The sequence below is a fragment of the Amblyomma americanum genome, chromosome 3 (genome assembly GCF_052857255.1).
Source record: "Amblyomma americanum isolate KBUSLIRL-KWMA chromosome 3, ASM5285725v1, whole genome shotgun sequence".
Taxonomy (NCBI): Eukaryota; Metazoa; Arthropoda; class Arachnida; order Ixodida; family Ixodidae; genus Amblyomma; species Amblyomma americanum.
Window position 1 is genome coordinate 210,039,886 of NC_135499.1, and position 6,834 is coordinate 210,046,719.

Below are 6,834 nucleotides of genomic sequence, written 5' to 3' on the forward strand. Positions count from 1 at the left end.
CTGCTCCGACGAAACAACGCCAGCACTTCCCCTCACTACTGTCCCGAAGTAAAATCATTCCGGCTAGTGCAGAGTGTCAAAACTTGTTTTATTCAATGCCTAGCGCATAAATAAACGGCAGGAACGCTTTCTACATGCTTACTACTAACCATATATACAATACACAGTGGCAAACTATTTCTCTTTATGGGCCGCACGTGGACAACGCGAGCTCGTGTACTTCGACAAATTACTAAGTTGGAAGCATCGACCATTGCTATGATTCGCAGAAACTGGAAACGCGCCTACAAGCCTTGAAAACCTGCGCACAACACCTATCCGCGACGCCACTCCCCGACCTTTTGCCTACCACGAGCTCGCTAGCGACTGCAGCGCCACCTCGTTTGTTTACAAACATGCAGGAGGTCTATACTGCCGTCGAATTCAGTCCAGCAGAGTCACAGGGATCGCGTTTTTTTTTCTTTTCTTCACACAATCACTACACAATGTTTCCCGAGTCGGGATTGGCACCGACAATGTTCGTTAAGTGTGACAAACGTACCGTCCTGTTCCTTCATTCGTCGGTGTTGGCACCGATCCATAAGCGTGGCGCGGGTGTAGGGCTCGTTTATGAACAGCGTGGCTATTCGGGCTAGTTTGTTCGTCATTACAAAACTTGTACAGCTTGAAGACACGGATAGAACGAAGTAGAGACTGTGGAGAACCGGTTCCCGCCCCCCCCCCCTCCCTCCATTTCGACGCATACCATCTTCGCCATCTTGCGTCAGGACAGCACCGGCTGGGCGAGGAGGGAAGTCTCCCTTGTGAGGGAAGCGAAAACAGCGACGGGAGCGTGACCTCGAAGGTTGCGCGAAATTCCGCTGAACCGGAGAGGGTCTATTCGGGATCCGGCCAGCGTCGTGAGTGGTTGCCGCCGCACGCTCTCGTCACCTTCCGCGGCAGGCGCACAGAGATCCGTCATGCCTTGCCGCTGGGCTTCTGGTTCCAGGCAGCGAAGCGACCGCAGCAAACGCGCGCTCTCGTCACCTTCGCCAGAAAATGCTCGGGGATGGCTTTGCCCCAAGAATGTTTGCCGCCGATACATCGAAAGGCGCGCCTCTGCCCCAACCGGTAAGTCGGAAGCCCTTCTTACGTAGCCTTCTATTTCCGAGAAATGCCTCGTTGATGTTTTGTAGCTAGCTGGCCCACTCTGTGTATTAGTTGCAAATGTAATAAACAGCATATGAGTGTTAACGCTTTGTCGTCCCCTCCCTTTGTTCCCTCGAGCACGATCCCATCCGCGGTTAGCGAGCGGGAACGCTGCATCCGCGGATTGGGAGTGCGAAATATCACGAAGGCTGACCCCCATATTTCCACAAGGCGAAGTAGCGCCCATGTTGTCTGCATCGTTTATGAACGCCCTATAAGCTCCGTCGTTCATGAAAGCAGATAGGATCATGGGCGTGTTTCTACCGAAACCAGTGTGACGCCATCCAACACGGCTTACGTCACCGGGAGCAGCGACCAAATTTAGAATACCAAACTAAATGAAATCAAAATGAATCATTACAAAATGCTACCACAAGGGGCTCTGAATATTACTTGTGTACGTGTTGGCACAGCAGTGGCGACCCTCCATCATGTGAGAAGTCGTTATGAGGGGACGAACTAGTGGGTGGAAGTACGCAAACTTCAAAAGGTCACAAGCGCTAACACATGAAACTGAGAGCAAAGAAAAATAAACAAAATAACAAAGCCCATCTCAACATGCGGTAATTCAGAGAGAGTTGAAATCAACTCTTCAACATATGCAGCCTCATTTCCATCTGAAAGCTCGTACCCGAATACCCTGGCCTTAGTACAGCACTGCATACCGCTTCTTTGACCTAGTGGCTTGAGCATCCACCTCACATGCGGGAGGTGTGGGGTTCGGTACCGAGTACTGCAGGGTACCCACCGGTGACACAATGAGTTGAGCTTTCTCCTTTGCTGGCGCTCGGCCTTTCGGAGGTGAAAAGCTCATAAAATCGGTCTCTGACCCCTCCTTGTGTAATGACATGTACCTCGTGTCATGGCGATCTCAGCCAAAGCTGCCCTTTCGCCATAAAAAGTTCACATGGTCAGTAAAGCAGTACACAGCCAGTGATTTAGCGTAGGCTATAAATGGGTGCCCTCGCACAGTGGCCTCCTAGGCAAGGAGCTTGCTGACTGCCTCGCCTCTGAAGCGTTTTTGGCTCAGCCTACGAAGAAATTGGCAGGTGATACCAAGAGGCACCGCACAGAAAATTGATAAATCGTTTTACTGCACTGTGTTCTCAGTCAGACCAGCTTGTAAAACGAAGAGCCGAAAGATTGCCGACGTCACAATTTATACCGCATCTACAAAGGGTCTCCTCGGACTTCAGCGTACGCATTCAAGACCAGACTGGCATCCTCACCTCAGTGCTCTGTGTGCAGTTTGTACAGCGACCAGCTCCGCTGCATTATGTACCACCCGGTACATTAAGCAGGGAGCTGCGCCCTGTTTACATATCTGAAGAGGCCACGGGTGCCACACGGCACACCAGAAGACGTCGTTTGTGAACGGGACAGCCCGATATCAAATAGAAGAGTTGCCCAATTTTCCGATATCTCCGTGTCTTGTTACAGGGATGAAATAGTGGCGATGGCAGTCAGGAAAGTTTTATTTCGTGCTTCTTACACGACACATGAAGGACACAGTTGTGCCATGAATGGGAGGTTTTTATTTACTTTTTCTTCACTTAAAATAAAGCTACTGAATATTTATTTAAAGCAGAAAACGCAAGGCTTCTCCGGCTAATATCAAGCATCAACCTAAGCTTTAGCAGGAAAAACACGAAATTAGAAATTCGCGATGCCACCGCAAAGAACCTGAAGCCGGTCCAGGAAATGAATGAGAAAATTGGGATGATCCGGAAGTGGGTAGAAAACCAAAAAAAAAAATTCCCGCTGCCATCTGAACAACACAGTACTGCTGAATGATAAAAGAATGGTTACGGAAGATGAACTGAAGTGCTTCCGCGTTCAATCAGTAACGCTGACGTGTTCATTAGAACGATTTTACTAAAAACGAATGCCTTTTCGAAACTGAAGTAGCAGCGTAATCCGTGCTACGCGTAGAATACCCCTGCAGAAATGCGTGCGTGCTGAGCGTTTGTGTTGTTGCCGTCGGCGATTGTGCTGTTGGTCCTGTTCCGCGGTTAATCATCTCGCCTGTAAGTTCCGACGGCGATCGCTTTCTCAGTTATCGGCAGCAGTACTTGTGGAAGGTCCCGCCGATGTCGACATCATTTTTGAAGGTAGTAACCACGCAGTTCACGAGTCAGATTTTCAGAGGCGAGCCAACTGGTTGTTGTATCTTGAGCATCCGGTGACACAGACTCTCGCGATGCCAGTGCGCACGCGCTGATCGCTCCCGACATGGCAGGCATGCGCCGAACCCACCGACTTAACACCTCGCCGGCACGTTGCGCCATCTTGTGTAGACGGCCGCGTAACCCGCGCTGTCTGTGCGCATGCGCTAGACGCTCCTCCGGGCTGCCGCTGCCAAACGTTTCAACAATCAGTATTGTGAACCCGTGCGCATCTGCCTTCGTAACATCGTTATTCTAGGCTATGATTTATACCCTGCGTACTTTGCATAGCTCGACAATATCGACGATATCGTGAACTAATATCGAAAGAAGCAGGAAACGAGGAATTTGAACCTCATTTAAGCAGACCTGTACACTTATGCAGCTTCTGGAGTATCACTTGGACAAACACCGGGATGAGAAGAAATGGCTGGCGGTTTGGCTTTGCTGGGCATGAAGTATTGCGCGAAATCAGTTTTAGAGCGACGGCTCTACTCCACCCGTACAAAGCTGAAGGTCATGTGGCTACGAAATTTGACCTTCAAATCAGGAGGCTTGGCTCTGACGTCATGCCACCTGACTCGGCAGCTGCGCAGGTTGAGCCGACGGCGCTCGCTCGCCTCGCAACTATCGTATCGCGTGACTCGCTTGGCCTCGCCACAGCTGCGTATGCGGAGCCGATGGCTCTCTCGCAACTGCCGGAATTCACGTGACACGCCGTTCGCTATGCAAAAGTGTGTGGCCTGTGCTTACTTTCACAGATGAGCAACGTGTCGGAACTAGTGCTTCGATGATGTACGTGCTAACTAGCACGCTGGTTAACTAATAATGAATAGATAACTTTTAACTGCTGAAGTTAGGTTCTTTAATTATTAACTATTAAGAGGAGTGCAGCACACCTTAAGTAATTATCATTTTTTTAGAATTTCGAAAACGCTATTACCTTCGGTGCTATTGCCCAGCAAATTTGGCTCTTTCGACGATTTGTGTGCACTGGAGTAGTTGCTTTGCCTGCAAGCTTCTCGAAAGCGCATGTATTTTGAAGCGAAGCAACCGAAATTTGTTAGGTCACAGCGGCGAGGGTAATTGCGTTTTCTAAATTCTAAAAGTTGATACGAATATTACTTACGGTGGGCTACACTCCTGTCAATGAAAAGGAGCTTACCAATAATAGTTAAAAGCAAGCTATTCAGTATTAGTTAACCATCTTGCTAGTTTGTACGTCTTGGCTGTATTCTGATGCACTACGCAGCTGACAATTCCGTGTTGAAAAAAGATGCTCTTCTAACTCAAAAAGCCTATTTTTAAAAGATGTGTAAAGTCTGAAGTGAAACACCCTGTATAACTGTCGACATATGCAGCCCGAATCATTGTATACTTTGCACCTCCATTTCTCATACCTTACTCCTTTAACGTGTTTTTATCTGCGGTATATATATATATATACAGTCAAACCCGACTATATCGAACCCGTTTACATCGAATTACCCCGTATATCGAACAATTTATGAACATTGTATTGCTAAAATGAGAATATATAGCAAAAAATACTAATATATCGAACAAAAATAGCAGCCGCGCTTGATATATCGAACTTCAAGCCGCGCAAAACTGCTCCAGAAGTTGGCTTTCCCGCGTGGCGGCCGGGCGAGCTGCGCCAACATCCATCCCCCCCCTCACTTGGCCAAAGTGGTTTAGCCCAACAGCGCTCGCACGGCGCTGCTATAAATAGAGTCCCAGCGCTGCTCTCGCTCCCTCAGACAGCCACCCAGCCACCCCTAGCAGAAGTGGTTCGACCGCGCACTCTGTTTACTCGCAGCCACGTGCGCCTGCATTCTGGTATGTGACTCGCGCGACTGCCATTGCGACTGCTTTGTTCCGTGTGCTTCGTTGCTTTGTGGGAGCGGTGAGCTCGTCCGCTTCGTGAAAGATGGCTGCTGTGAAGCGACAGAACCTAACCATATAATTGGTTTTTTCTTAGAACTGTTTGAATGGGGAATACTGATGTAAACAAAGCTTTCAGACGAGTTCTGCACTGCAGACACTTTTTAAGTCACTGGAGATCATCAGAAGAGTTGAGCGCGGAGAAAAGAAGTCGGATGTCGCCGCAGCGTACAGCATCCCCAGAAGCACGCTGAGTACGATTTTGAAAAATAAGGCCGACATTAGGGCTAAGGCGGACAAGAGGCCTGCTGCTACCACCAGCGCTCGACGAGTACGGACGGCTGCATTTGAAGACGTAGAGGCTGCAGTGTATAAGTGGTTTGTTGACGTTAGGTCGCAAAACATCCCCGTTTCTGGCCCAATGATCGAACAGAAAGCAAAGGATTTCGCTTTCATGCTGAACAGACACGACTTCAGAGGCGGCTCAGGCTGGCTGCAGCGGTTTAAAGAGCGTCACGGCATTGTCGGCCGTGCTGTCACCGGTGAAAGCCGCGCTGTAGATCTCGGCAGCGTGCAAAAGTGGATTGATGAAAATTGGAACGACATTAAAACAAGGTACCATCCTCGTGATATATTCAACGCCGATGAGAACCCGCCATCGTGTTCCGACGCACTTAACGCGCTGAGCGTTGTTCGCCGTCACTGTGAGTCAATAGAAGGCTGTGGGCTCAGCTGTTCTCAGTCGCTCGATAACGTTGAGAAGTGCATGCTTAATAATGCTTTCAAAATCAAAAAGCAGAAGAAGATCAACGACTATTTCTCGCATTAATAGTCCCACCGTACATGTTTTTATCAAATAAAGAATGCTTTTTACTGAGGTGCGGTTTGTACATTGCCAAATTTGTTAAAAGTTGTATTTCGAATTACACGATATACCGAAGTGATTCCCGTTTTTTTACGAGTTCGATATATCCGGGTTTGACTGTATATATATATATATATATATATATATATATATATATACTGCTTCTCGTTTCGCATGTCCAATGTCTACTGTTCACTGTACTCAGAATGGTTACATGTTAACTAATTATTTTGTGAACACGATGGGTCGAATTTGTGGCTCCTCTTTGAGGGGGCGGTTAAGGAAAAATACGTTGGCGTGCAGGCCTTATTGCCGTAGGGCATTTCCTGAACTTTTTTTCTCGTTTGAGGGCTGCTCTAAATCCGCCCTTGGATGCACGGCGTCCAGAAAATACGACTGCCCACTACAAAAAAGGAACATGTGCTTGGCAGAAAAAAAAACCGGCAAACACAGAGAACATACACGAAATAAACTCATTAGGCGACAGACATTCAGCACGGTACCATTTTAGAAACATAATTAGCCCTTCGAGCCGCCCCCTGCTCCCGTCAGTCAACCCACGGTGAAACAATTTCTTCAGTAAGAGGTACGTTCACCCACAGTTTTTCCTGCTGCTGCCTCGCTCGCGGAATTACTTTTCCCCAAAAGAGAAAAAATGAAAAAAAATGCTACTGACAAGAAAACGAACTCCCTTAACTATGCTCGGAGCACTGTGCGCATGAAGGAAATGAA